Here is a 14,842-nt window from a genome sequence, read left to right on the forward strand (position 1 = left end):
TCGTTATCTAGACATTCACTATCTTGTAGAGTGACTCATCATTGTGAATTGACCATGGGTTCGATTCTTTAACTACAAGGCATTTAATGATTCAGATGACCAGTCCATTTCTGAAATACTGGAGCATCCATCAATGGTAAAGAAAAAATCATTTGCCTTGATCTGCAAAAACATGGTGTTAGGTTGAGAGTATTTAGTCCTAACGCAGGTAGGATACATGTGAGGATCTGGTCCTGGTATCATTTTCCCCTTGGAATTTTCATAAGAAATGCCTTATAGCATGATATGTTCACAGTCTATGTTAGTTTTCTTATTGAAAGACAAAATAATTTTCCATTCTTTGAAAAAATCATGGTCCTTCCTCTGTTTTTTTTTCCTTAAAGCTCTGTTTTTATTTTTATTGATATTATTAATTCATTCACTCAGTGAATATCCAATCAATACCATCTTTCTCTTTCAACAAGACGTTGTGCCAGATACTGTGCCATGCAAGATATGACTTCTGCTGTCCATTGGGTTGCAGTCTGGTGGGAGGGCTAATACTTGTACTCATAGTATCCCTGGCAGTGATGGCAGGCCATATATATGATGAAGACTGTGTGCTCCAGAAATCTGAAATGGAAGGTATTCTGGCTGTAGTGGAAATAATATTTGGAGCTAAACTATAGCCTTCCTTTTGATAAAGATTGGAGGACAGTGTTGGACTAAGAAGCTACAGCAGAAGCAACAACATGGGCACTAGAAGGGCACTCTATGATCAGAAAAGAGTCTTTAAAAAGTTGCATTTAGAATTCAACCTTGAGGAGTAGTAGATCTGGAGACTGGAAGAATAGTTGGGAGCCAGATATTCAGGCTAAATTCTAGGCAGTGAAGAGACAGTGAGATTTTAAGTAGGAGCTTGATGACTTCGCTGTGCTTTAAGAAAATGATTAAGGGCAATCTGCAGGATGAACACAGGAGGGAAGAAGGTCAATTGGGAAATTATTGTAACACTCAAGGTGTGATGTGATAAGAGTTGGAAAGGAGGTGGTAGCAATGTGAATAAAAGGGAAGACATGTAACATGGGAGTGTTATTTTATTTCCCCAGAGAATTGAGTTTGTGTTGATTAGTGAAGCAGTAAAATCAGTTATGTTTCTGCTAAGCCTTCAAAAAATGTGCAACTTATTTTGCCCATGATTTACTTATGAAATGGATTCAGTCAGTGATTTAAAAGACATACATCAAATGCTAGGTAACGATTATCATCTTACGTCCAATATGTTTCCTTTCCCAACCCTCCATTCCCCACACTATGCAGGAAGAGGGGACCTTATGGACATTCCCTGTTCAACCCTCCTCCATCCCTCTGAGACTGAAGAGCATTTCTGTCTGAAGATGGGGAAACTGCAGCATAGAAAGTTTATGTATACAAGGTGGCACAAAGGCAGTATTCCCATTATACCAATTTTATTTAGCAAGAGACAGGTCAAGATGGCAGTTACTTAACAGTGAAATAATTTGACCAGGCCAAACTTTTGATGAAATGTCTAATGGGTGATGATTAATGTTGAGCATATGTGGAGGACTGAGTTTTGTCCTCTAACAAGGAACTGGTCTTAATTGCTGAAGCTGGCATGGATAATTTAGGAAATTTAGGACAATGACATTGGATTATTGCCTAGAATTCTCTGGAATAATTTTTATCTTCTTGGTCAAATTTACAAAAAAAAAAAAAAAGGCTTGTTAATACTTGACTTTGCGTTGAGTAGGTCCCAATCTACTAGCTGCCCACATGGGACTGTCTATTTAGGGATTATCCTTGGCTCATCAATGGGAAGAGAAAACCAGGAAATCAGATAGAGCATAAGCTTCAGTTGAATACAGGTTTTGACAACATTACTGAATATGCATCCCAGCAAATTACACTAGCAAGCAATGGTTTCATTGAAACAATTACCATGCAGGTACATCAGTTATACATTGTGTGTTTGTATCTATTTGGGAATATAAAATTTCTGATTTTGCGTATGTATATGATGAAATAGGAGCAGGGAGAGAGAAGAAAAATAAGAAATTTTACCTAAAAGCTGAATATTCTGAGTATTTATGCTTAAACCATTTTTTCTTGAAACTACTTAGAGACCTACCCTTCAGTGTTTGAAATAGAAATCATCCTTTTAAGATTCTATTTTATCACTCATTTTTTTATTTGTACAGAGTTGCCCAATTAGGCTGTACTCTAGTGTGCTATGATTTGCCCTTCTGTCCCAAACAACAGAACTACTGGGCTTTGAAAGCTGACATATGGGGGAAGGAGGTAAAAAAGGAAATGTTTATACCTCCTCATTTTGAGGTGGCTCCTCCAGAAATCTGATACTAAATATCTTCCTGCATCTGGAGGAGGGAAGAAAGAGGCCATACAGGCATTCTGTACATAATGTTGAAATAAAACCCTCTATTGTCCACCAAGACAATAGAACTAGTCTATAATAATGTAGTACAAGTAGAGCAGAAACTACACAAGCCAGCAATGCAATCTTTGTTCCAGTGTAATCTTCCATATCAACCATCGACAATCCCCAGGGGTAGGAGAAAGGCCTTTCTCCTATTTCCCATACATAACTCACCACCCCTTCTCTCTCTCTCCTTGCTGTGTAGGAAGCAGTGTAATAAGGCTCCCTTTCGGGATGGTTAAACACGTTTGACAACATAGGAACTGTCCTAAATCATGGCCAAAGTCTCCAACTAAGCTTGAACTCTTTGTATGGATAAACAAGTTGGTTAGCTTCATTTTCTGTTTCACAGTCTGCAGGTGTTTCCTTTGGTGGGAGGAAGAGAAGTAGAAATACTGAGAAGTATGATCTGAGGTGCTCACAATCAACATGCTACTTGGGAAGGTAGCATTTCAAATTTTATCTAGAAAGATAGCATCTTTCTATAGGAGTAGGAGGTGAAGACACAAACACGACTAAAACAAATTAAAATATCCAAGAACATCGGGAGGAAGGCAGAACACTGACTGAATACACTGAAGCTGACACATAACCAACCGTTCCCTAATAGTTCACCACTACCTGGCCCTCTGCGAGGTACCGGCTGGCTACCGCGGAGAAGAAAAGGTTTGGTGTGCTGCCGTCGGCATGCAGCTTTCATTCATAGTGAGCATTCTGCCTAAATGCACAGATGAGTATCGGACAAATATCTCCCAGTATTTTTCTTGAGCCTAGCCACATTTGAGCCTATAAAATTGCTTGAATTTGTCCATACTTAGTCTTGCTGAAACCTATGACTTCAAGTTATGTGCAAGAGTCAGAAACAATTCCTAAAACATGTCCTGCCTTTTTGCAACCATAAAATTAACTTTTTCTTTAAGAGAAAATTCAATCTGTTAAAAATGTTTTATAAATGAGAGAAACTAGTCTGTAAAGATAAGACCATTAAGAATTGTGAAAGCAATCAAAATAGGACGACTGCATATTAAAAAAAGAAATTGAAAGGGCTCTGGAAGAAACCGGTTTATGCTGATATCTTTGCTTTACTGGAGAACAAAAGAGAAAGAAAGGCTCACAAAGTTCATAACCTCTTGACATTCTACCTTTCTCATTGCTGGGAAAGGCTGGTCCCACATCTTTTCGGTGCACCTTTCATTTTGGTACATGTCTCAGAGTCTGTCACGTAGAGATGTTCAATACTTCTTATAAAGGTGTAGGGATATACCAGTGAATAAAAACAAGGACCCTGATCTCACAAACCTTATCATCTATAGTGGAGACATACAATAGATGTATAAATATTTGAGGGAAAAGCTGTTAAAAAGAAAAAAAGCAGGATAAATGGAGAAATTTACGGAACTGTTAAATTGTTGAGTAGCTTTTTAATATAGAGCTATCAGGGAAAGCCTCTTTGGTTAGGGGACATTTAGCAGAAACCTGAATGATGTGAGGGAACATGCCAGGTAGATATCTGGGAACAATGGCTCTAGATAGAATAAACAGCAAGTGCAAAGGCACGGGGGCAGGTATGTGTCTAGTGTTTTTCCAGCTATGAGGCCAGTGTGCCTATAACAGAGCAGGCAGGGGTGAAGTGGGAGTGGGAGGAGATGAGATCAGAGAGGTGAAGAGAAGGGTGAATAGAGAGATTATGAATGAGTCTTTTAGGCAACATTAAGGAGTTTGAATTTTATTCTGAATGAGATGGATAATTTTTTCAGAGTGCAAAATGAAACTGAGAGGAGGGCATCCATGTTTTGAAAATGATCTTGAACAAAGATCATTTTGTTTATACCGAGAAAGTTTGGGTTAGATCTGCAAAATAATATTTGGATTTTAAGGCACTTAATCATTGGAAAAATTTACCAAAGAACAATAATAAATCTCAGTCTCTAGAGTTATTTAGGAAAGGCCATGTTTATTTGACATGAACTGCCATCTAGAAAAAAGGATCAATGTGCTTCCCCCCCCCAGTCGTTTAATCCACAGTCAATTTGATTAACCACATAATCAAACGGATTTAGTAATTAAGACCACAGGAAAACTGGAATGCATTCAGCTCTTCAGTCTATTGTTTTTCAGCAGTAGGTACTTCCCAGGGGAAATATCCATTTGACAGCCTCTAGGACAGTGGTTCTGCTTTATTTGGCCCATGAACAACTTCAGTAGATCTTCGGTTATTTATTCTAGAAAAAAAAAAATTTGTTTTTAAGATAGCACCACCAGGGGCTAGACATGAAGGTAACTTGGGATAATGCATGATTTAATATCAAACTGATATTTAAAAAATATTAACCCAATACTCAGTGGGAATGCAGAGAAATGAATTATCTTTTATTAAATATTATATACAAACCAGGTTCTTAGCAGTTACCTTTCAGTGCTCAATAAGAACATTATGTTAAAAAAAAATTTGGTAAAGCTTTTCCTATTTTTCTGTGTGTTTTATTTTTTTTTGTTTTTTTTTTTACTGCTTTCTTCTGTGCTTTTTCAAAGCCTCAATTTGTTGATGGCATAGTAAAGTGTTTAATATTTAGATAATAAAATAAATCATTTCCATAAACAGCACTGTGCTGAACACTTCTTATTGTCAGAATTCAGCACTCTGTGATCTTTAGTTGAAGGCCTTCATGCCATTTCCCCAAGATACTCAACTATAATAGGTTTATCCTAGTAAGGAAGGTTCTCTATTTTTCCTCTCAAAGGTACTGGGAATGGGATCAAGGCACATTGATCCTGTGACATTTTGGTGGCCTTTATACATTAGTGACAATTAGTTGCCAAGCTAACGGGCCGTATGAATAGGTTATAAACTATAACGCTACATAGGGCTTGCCCAAGGGCCAAATAAGGGACTTCCTAGGCCAGCTAAGACTTACGGCAGGGTGACCAGGTTGAAGAAGTGTGGGAGTCCTGCCTCAGACTCCTACTCTAGCTCTTATCCCAGGCGTCCCTGCGAGTCCCTGAGACTGCCGGGTCGTTCTCTTCCCCGTTCCTGTGACTCACTGCTTGAGAGGCTCTTTCATCCCTTGCAGAGCACGATGCCCACAAAAGTAAGGGATTAATAATCCGTGTTTGTTGGTTCTGGTTTCTGTTTGTTTTAAACAGTGATGATGGATGCTCTAGTTGCTTTTAGAGACTGGATTAAGGAGTTAGATGGTGCTTGTGTACTTGTCAACCAAGGCTTTAGAAAAGCAACGTGTCTCCAGTGTCCAGAATAGTCACCCTTCTCCCTGGGCCCAGGCAGAAGAGCTACACAGTCCTGCCCACCCTGCTCTTCCCCTCCCATCCCAGGGTCCTCTGACAGCATGCTTTGTAAGCTTGTCTGTTAAGAGTAGGGACGTCAGGGCACATTTCTGCCAATAACAAAACCAAAGTTCCACGCTTGCAAAGTGTGAAGTCAGTCCTGGAAAGGGAAAGTCAGCCCACTTCCAGAAATTTCTGGTAGATCCCTAAGCTGGATGAGACAAAGAATTGATAAAATTCCCTGTTGCCGTGATGAGATCTGGAATGCTTGTGCAGTTCTAAGCTACCCATTTCCATTTCTAAGCAGTCTATTCTATCTAAGCCCCTCCACATACACACTTTCCATGGACCTGCCATTACACACTCAGTACGCATGTTCAACATTGAAAGCAATGTATATTCATGCATCTGGTCTGCCTTCAGGGCAGCCTTTTTTTAAAAAAAGTTTTATTTTATATTGGAGTATAGTTGATTAACAATGTTGTGTTAGTTTTAGGTGTACAGCAAAGTGATTCAGCTATACACATACGTGTATCTATTCTTTTTCAAATTCTTTTCCCATTTAGGTTATTACAGAATATTGAGCAGAGTTCCGTCTTTTCTACAGTAGGTCCTTGTTGGTTATCTATTTTAAATATAGTAGTATATACATGTCAATCCCAAACTTCAGGGCAGCCTTGAAGCTGGTAAGAGCACGAGTCTCAGGGCACCCCTCTGCAACCATCTAGCTGTTCAACTTCAGGGTGAAACTGTTACCAAGGCTGTTGCCCCAGAATCATGCCCCTGCCCCTCCCTCAAATGTAAACCAATTACAGTACTCATCTAAGTTTCAAGAGGAAGCTGCAAAGAGAAAAAAACAAGAGCTGGTTAGAACCAACTAGGCCCAAGATGGCGGAGGATTTGACTTCCAGTAGACCTTGAGCCTCATTGTAATGCAGTAGCATGCTAAATGACACACCCACAGGCACCATGACAGTTGACAATTGCCATACAAAGACCAGAAAAGCCCATACAAGGACTAGAAAGGAGAGTTGCATCAGTTCCAGGTCCAAACCACACACTTGTTCTCAGATAACTCATGAATATTCCTCCCACTCTTTCCAGTTTCCCCCCTTTTACCTCGACCCTCCTATGTATTTGGCATCTCTGCTCAGCTTGGGTTGAGAAATTGATTTTCAAGCTAGGTTCCCATTTCTCCATTCTTTGGCCATTGAACAAAGCTTGTGCTCTTCCAGTCCCAGCATCGGTTTCGTTATTGGCTGTGGGAATCCAATCAGAAAAAGAACCTCCCTGGCCTAGACAAGGGGTCTCGGCCCAGGCTAGGTCTGCTGCCTGGGTCCAGTCAAGCAATCCAGTAACAAAATGAGGGGACTCCCTAGGATGACCTCTGATGTCTTTTCAAGGTCATGACCTTCAACTGTCTGCCTGTCACTACTTCCCAAAAGAACCACATCCCTCATCCTTTCTCCAGACATTATTTCCCCAACTCAGTTTCTTACCACATTGCGTGGCAGATATGGAGGTGGGGTGGGATGGCAGGAAGGAGAAGGGAAGGGGTGGCTCAGATTGTTTTCTGAAATGATTTTCTCCGAAAGTTTTCTCCAAATAGTAATATTTGCAGTGGGAGCATCTAGAGTTACCATTTGGAGGGCAGAAGGCAGCACTAGCTCCGCGTGGAATTGCCCCGGTGCTTCTGCTGAGCTCCAAGTGTTATGAAGGGGAGGGAGGGACTGGATCCTCTGAAAGGCACATTTCCTGTTAATAACAGCTTCCTTATACTGAGTGCCTATCAGGAGTTATTTAATTTAATCAGCCTAATAGTTCTATGATATAGATATTATTATCTCTATTTTATATGTTAGGAAATTGGGATGCAGGAGGCTTAAATAATTTATCCAAGGTCACACAGCTAGGAAGTAGAAGAACAAGCATTCAAACCGAGGGCTCTTTGTGTTCACGATTTGTGTCCTTTCCACTACATGAATTGCCTCTTGGTTCAGACTTCTCTGGGGGAATCAGTAGAATAATTCAGCCGACCAGTGGTTCCAGGCTTCGAGGCACAGGGAGTAATCTTTCCACAGTATGAGCAATTGGGACGCTATGGCCGTGGGTAGGTCCATTCTTGGTGAAGGGTTGATTAATTCCTTTGCTGCCCCCCAAGAAGCTCTACGCTAGCCCACCCCACCCCAGTGGCATTGGGAAGCCGATGGTGTTGGTGACCTTTCTGTAGTGACACATGCAAGGTAAACACAGACCCCGAGGGGAGACTGGTTGACTCCTCTGTGACTCAGCCCCTTACTCATTACGTAAACTCAGAAGCCCAGACAAGCCCCCAGTCCCCACACCTCATGGCACCAGGAGAGATAACCCAACCTGAATTTGGAATCCCGCCTTCCCGAGAGAAGCACCTGGGAAGCCAATTAGCACAGCACATTCTCAGTGTCCGGCTAAGGCCGCACAGAGGGGAAAATAACCATTCTCCCCTAAGCAGATGAAACCTGAGCCTTTTATTTCACGATACTAATCACCAAGTAAACAGGCTCTTTGATGCTAGCATCTGCGTGAGGGCTACTTCCCACACCTCCTCCTTCCTGCCTGCCTGCTCTCACCCAAGTCTCAGCAGCATCTCTGGGCCACCTTAGCCCTTGGAGCTGCCCTGCTGTCATGGGAGCTAGGCCATGTTCCACAGAAGCCTGGGCTTAGGGACTTCTATTTCCTCCCCTTGGTGTGCAATATCCACGAGCTGCTTTGGCAGCTGCAGAGTCTCTTTCAGTGGTCTCCGTAGAATTTTCCTGGATTCCAGAGTTTCCTACCCCTGCTGGTTCATGGTTAATTCGCTGGCAGAGCTGACTGCTTGAGAATAACTCTTGGTTTCCTTCAAGTTTCTTCCTTGCCTGATATAGGCCAGTTCATGAAGCAGTTCACACACACTGGTGCCAGATTTATAAAGTGTGAATTGAATTCTGCCCTTGGCCTTCTCTGCCTAACTCCCACAACTTTCCTATTGTAGCTTCTCTTAAAACACAGCCATGTTTCCCTTCTAAAGCCCTAGTAAATCCTGCCAGATTAACAAATGGGAGGGAAAGATGATTTCTTATGCATTTTCATATGTAGGCTATAAACAGTCCCTGTTCTCTGAGATCTTCCTTACAGCGTTCCTGTGGAACCAGGGTAGTTATCATGCTCTAGGTTTTACAAGAGGAAAAGCAGAGACCGTTCCTTTTTTTCTGCTGCCAAAAACCAAACCAAAACAAAAAAACAAACCCAAAATGAAGTGAATTGGAAATGAAGTCCAAGGAGCAGAGGCCTTCTGTCTTTCAGCTCAACACATGGTGATTTGCTTGATTACACTTCCCTCGGCCCCTCCCTCAAATCTCATAGGCGCAGACTCATTACCCCATTAGGATTTGGCTGGGGAGGCTGAACGGACAATGAGAACAGAGACGAATCTGGGTAGGCTGCCAGAGTTAACAACCTCTTATGTGCAATAAAACCAGACAGCATTTTTGATGGACCACATTCTCATTGCATTTGAACAGCCTTGGAAAGCTTCCATGGCTGCTGATTTCAAATAGGAAAACATCCCGTAGGGAAGCGGGGAAAAGATATGTCCTTCGGGCTCGCCTCTAACATATGTGGGCCCAGTGTAAGTGTCCAAATAGAGGCGCACATGCCATATGCTTAAATACTTAAAAGTTATGATTCAAGCTTGAAAACTCTCAGATAAAACATAAAATATGTTCTACCCTCCCTCCATGATAAACAGTGATAATCTAGAGGTTGGGTTGAAATTTAAATTTCTCTCACTCCTTGGAGTTTCATTCTGGAACACAATGTCCAGGTAGACATGGCATCTCACTGCCCAACTCAGTGCCCTTGGTCCCAGGTCCACCCCCTTCTCTTCACATTCTGGCTCCAGATGTCAATGTGTGTGGTCTCTCAAACTCCTGCAGGACCCCTACCTCACATGTCCAAGTACCAGTGACACTCCCACCGTCAGCCCCCCAGGGCCACTCCTTGGCCTAGACGTGTGCCCAGTTTGCATTCAGGTGCACACACACAGGAAAGAGGCCTCACACAGATCCTGGAAATTGACTCTGGTTGATTGGAAAGGGAATTCCAAGATCCTGGGAAATCAAAGCATGGTTGAGGGTATGTGTGTGGGAATAACTCTTTGGCCCCATGGACTCTTCTTCCCATTAAGAGAGCCGCTGTTAAAAGACCAGGCTGGGCGTTATAAGATGAAGGGCACAGAGCAGTTGGCCCTCTTGCTTGGATTTATGGATAGTGTGTATAAAGTAGGTCCTTTATAAGAGGACGTTTCACTTAGAAAATGGATACTTGCTACCGTGCCCACTACAGTATAGCAGTTGGAGATTCATCAGGATAATATGCTCTTTGCTTCATATGCTGGATTAGAATGAATGTCTAGCTGTGATGGTTCTCAATTATGGATGCATAGTGACATCACTTGGGGAAGACTTCTATGACCCCACGATTGAGATTCTGACTTAATTTGGTTAGTGTAGGGTCCAGGCACAAATATTTTTTGTAATCTTTTTTTTTAAGTTGAAGTATAGTTGATGTATAATATTATATAAATTACAGTGTGCAATATAGTGATTGATAATTTTAAATTTTAAAATATAGTGATTGAAAATTTTAAATTTTAAATTTATAATTTAAAGTTATACTCCGTTTATAGTTATAAAATACTTGCTGTATTCCCGTGTAGCTTATTTTATACAGAGTAGTTTGTACCTCTTAATCTCCTACTTCTCTATTGTCCTTCCTCCCTCCCTCCCCTGCCCCCAGTGGTAACCCCTAATTTGTTTGCTCTGAGTCTGCTTCTTTTTTGTTATATTCACTAGTTTGTTGTACTTTTTAGATTCCACATATGTGATATCATACAGTATTTGTTTTTCTCTGTCTGAATTATTTCACTTAGCATAATGCCTGCCAAGTCCATCCATGTTGCTGCAAATGGCAAAATTTCATTCTTTTTTTATGGCCGAGTAGTATTCCATTGTATATATATTGGGTTGACCAAAACGTTTGTTCGGGTTTTTCTGTAAGATGTTTGGCCAACCCAATATATACCATATCTTTATCCATTCATCATTTGACGAACACTTAGATTGCTTCCATATCTTGGCTTTTGTGAATAATGCTACTATGAACATTGGGGTGCATGTCTCTTTTCAAATTAGTGTTTTTTGTTTTTTTTCGGGTGTGTACCCAGGAGTGGGATTGCTGGGTCTTATGGTAGTTCTATTTTTAGTTTTTTGAGGAACCTCCACACTGTTTTGCATAGTGGCTGCACCAATTTACATTCCTGCCAACAGTGTTCAAGGGTTCCTTTTTCTTTACATCCTGGCCAACATTTGTTATTTGTGTTCTGTTTAATGATAGTCATTCTGACAGGTGTGAGGTGATATCTCATTGCGGTTTTGATTTACATTTCCCTGATGATTAGCAATGTTGAGCATTTTTTCATGTGCCTGTTGGCCATTTGCATGTCCTCTTTGGAAAAATGTCTATTCAGTTCTTCTGCCCATTTTTTAATTGGGTTATTTGTTTTTTCGATATTGAGTTGTATGAGCTGTTTCTATATGTTGGATATTAACCCCTCATCAGTCGTATCATTTGCAAATATTTTCTCCCATCCAGTAGGTTGTCCTTTAGTCGATGGTTTCCTTTGCTGCAGGCACAAGTATTTTTAAAAAGCTCCTAGGTGATTTTATGTGCAGCCAGAATTGAGAAGCACTGAGTCCAGCCTAATGATTTTGCTTCTCAAAGCCCAGGGCATTCGCCCTTGTGCCTAGCCCTAAGAACTCAAAACCGTCATGGCTCAGGAGATGTTCATCTCCAGAATAACAGGGTCCCTGTGCTCTAGCCAACAATCAGTTCTGTGCTTGGAGCAGTGAGTAAGACTGGTCTACGTAGGTTCTGCTGGTGGTAGGCAGAGCTCTTAACTGATATCTCCATGCCAGATGAAATTGAAAATATTTAACATTTAACAACCACTGCAACAATCAGTCCAAACAGACTCCAACTGTAGAATACTGGTTGGCTTTACCATCATCTGACAGATTCCTCTAGTTACTCCTCCCAGAAATCTCTTACAATGGACATTACCGTGTACATTTATCAGGAAGGTGGCAGATCTGGGACCCAAAGTCAGGTCTTTCGACTCCGAATCCTGGGTTCTATCAACTGCAGCAGGCAACTTTTCTGGTTAGCACTTCTGGTTAGCCCAAACTGAGTTCTTTAGTCTGTAACGTTGGCCTAAGCCAGGACACTTGAAGGAAGATATATTACTGGCTTCATATAAAACACTACCTACAAAATGGATCACCTAGTTTAAATCTACACAAACACAAGGGAGGGAAACAACAGTTTAGAGCCTCTATTTGAATGACATTTATTTCTGAGCTGAGTAGTTAGCTTTTTAATTCTGAAGTTTATGTGTAAATTCTGACATATACTCAGAGCTGTGCTTACCCTTAACAATTGGTCGCGCTCAAGTCTTGCAAATATGGGATCCACGGTTTTAAGGTTTTAGCTACAACGTGACCCATGTAAGTTTAAGTATCTGATACTTACACCTTGTTTACTTTAAGTTCACCAGACAGAACCGGATCTTTCATGGCCATCTAGTCTACTTCTGTTTCTGGGAAAGTTTGCATTTAAACCATCCCAGAGACAAAACTTCCCCACTTGAAATACAATTTCTTTCTCTGCTCAGCAGGGGAGCCTTCTATTCAAAGCCCAGGTCAAGGCCTATCTTTGTGGCAAAGTAATTCATTGCAAGTCTCTGTCCTCAGCAAGGCAGATTCAGGTTCTGAATGGAATTTTATACAATTTGGGGAGTTCCCTTTATGATAAAGAACGCAGAATTAGGCACCGAAGTGAACATTAATTTAGGATGAGAAAATAAATCACATACTGCATTGTTTAAAAATATTTCCATGTGTAAATCTTATCTCTTCAACAAGGCTGTAAGCTTCTTGGAGGAAAAGATCATGTCTTATATATTTTTCAATTTCTCCACATACTTTTTCAGTACTAAGCATGTTATAGTTGCCCAATAATTATTTGTGGATTGATTGGCTATCTACCAATTCTTGCAAGTCTCTGTAGAGGTGAAAGTGGTAGATTGATCAAGATAGAAGGGATTTAATAAGGGAAGTTTCCCCATGGAATTGTGCTCAAAACTGATTTTTGAAGAAGGAAAGGAGGAGTGCTTGATTGGAAAGGCGAGACTCCATATGGGGAAATAGGAAATTAGAGATAGGTGTTTAATGAAGCTTTTAAATTTATTAAGAGAAATACGAGTTTATAATGAATATCTTCACTGAAATACAATCCCCTGAGTATAGGAACATGTTCAGATTCATTGAATGAGCTATGTTTGGTAAGATTTTCAAAAACAAAGTTGTGATTTTAAAAGCGGTTAGAGTATAGTGATATCTGATTATCAGTGGGTAAGTCTCCCAAATGTTTCCATCTAGAGAGAAAAAAAAAACACAAAAAACAGTGGACAAGTGATTGAAGTGAATCAAAATTGCAAAAACTCCTTAGGTCCTTGACAACTCTCCAAATATTATGCTCCAAAGAATCGTGGCTCTTTGTGTCTGCACGGGCCTTTTCGTGTGACAGAATGGTTTACAGGCTCACATATGAGGAGATGCTTTAGGTTTTCGCATCCATGATTTCCATTCATGTCTGTTTGTGAGGTGACTGGGAGGATGATGAGATGCCATAAAGTGGAAAATGAGCTCCTCTTACACACCATCTTCTCCCAGATACTTCATAGCTGAAACCCACAAGAACATGGAGGCTACAAAGAAGTCCTGATACTTTTAAAAATCATGTGGGTACTTGAACATCTGTCCCAAGTCCAGTGGAATGGTAGCAAGCAGTCAGGAGATAAGCACGGCATCTTACAGATTCCTCAACCCGATCCCATGTAAGCCAAATTCTGCACCTCGCCTCTGCTACCGTGGGTTTATAGGATATCACAGAAAGTCAAGGGCAGCAGGGGAGGAGCATTCTAAATTCAAGGCTTCCTTTATTTAGACACAGGTGACTCACTGCCTTATCACTTTCCTATAGATTGTCCTACTGGACAAGAACCGATTTTATTTCTCAGTTTACCCTCCAGGCTGTGTGTTGAGTAATTATTATATGTTACTTCTATCATCTGATAGCCTGGATGTTTATGATTTTTCCTCTCCCAGCGCCCCAAGCCCAGTGTGGGTCACATGGTAGGAACTAAGTAAGTATATCTTGATTGATTTTGTCTTTTTAAGTGCTTCATCTCAATAAAATTGGGCCTCCACTATGTCTCCCTATCACTGGTTCATTCCAACTTGGCCAGGACTTCACATTGCTAAATCAATTTTCACTGAAGGAGATTTTCATGTTATTTACTTTCCTGGTAATAAACACATCTCTACTACCTTCATTAGTTCAGATGATTAGGAAGCTGATGATTAGAAATCCTTACTTAACTTGAGTTGTATTTCACTTCAAACAGAGATGAGTAAAGTCCTGAGTAGAGTGTAGGTAGCTATTGACTTTATCCATTCCCAGAAGCTTTCTCATCTCTCTTATTGTACAACAGATATTGCAACTCCAGCCGTAGGAATAGGCAGTAACAAGACTGGCCAAATATTTCCCTAACTAGAAAGTTACAGTTAAAATTTGGGCATATGAACCAAGCAGGGCCAGTCAGACTCTTTCCCTGGTTTTGTTACATGGGAACTAAAAGAGAAAGGAGTGACCGCTTTCTGTTGGGCTTACTAAACAGAGAGTGGATGTGAATCTGGAACTTCCTTCAGCTATTTTCTGGAGTAACTCAGAGGGAGTCTCCACTGTAACAGAGCATAAAGCAGCTCTTTCAAGAAAAGTAGGGCCAAGAGATGAAGGGAGAGCAGGAGGATGGAGGCAAAGGGTCAGACAAATATTGGACATTTATTGACCCCAAGATTTAGTCACGCTTAAAGTTAGTGCCTCTCTTGGATTTTCTAGTTGCAAGAGTCAATAACTATCCTCCCCCTTTATTTTCTTACTTATTCGTTTGAATTGGTTGTTTGCCACTGACAATCAAACGTTACCTGT

At 40.8% G+C, this 14,842-nt stretch overlaps 1 long non-coding RNA gene across 1 annotated transcript in view; it reads right to left on the reverse strand.

Moving 5' to 3' along the window:
* Positions 1-366: 366 nt before the first annotated feature.
* Positions 367-14,842, reverse strand: part of LOC309667218 — a 497,053-nt gene continuing 482,577 nt past the window's right edge. The window contains exon 2 of the long non-coding RNA XR_014267632.1: positions 367-6,145. This is a non-coding gene — a long non-coding RNA (uncharacterized lncRNA). The remainder of the gene's footprint in view (positions 6,146-14,842) is intronic.

This window comes from Balaenoptera physalus, assembly GCF_965194825.1.
Source record: "Balaenoptera physalus genome assembly, chromosome: 9".
Classification (NCBI taxonomy): Eukaryota; Metazoa; Chordata; class Mammalia; order Artiodactyla; family Balaenopteridae; genus Balaenoptera; species Balaenoptera physalus.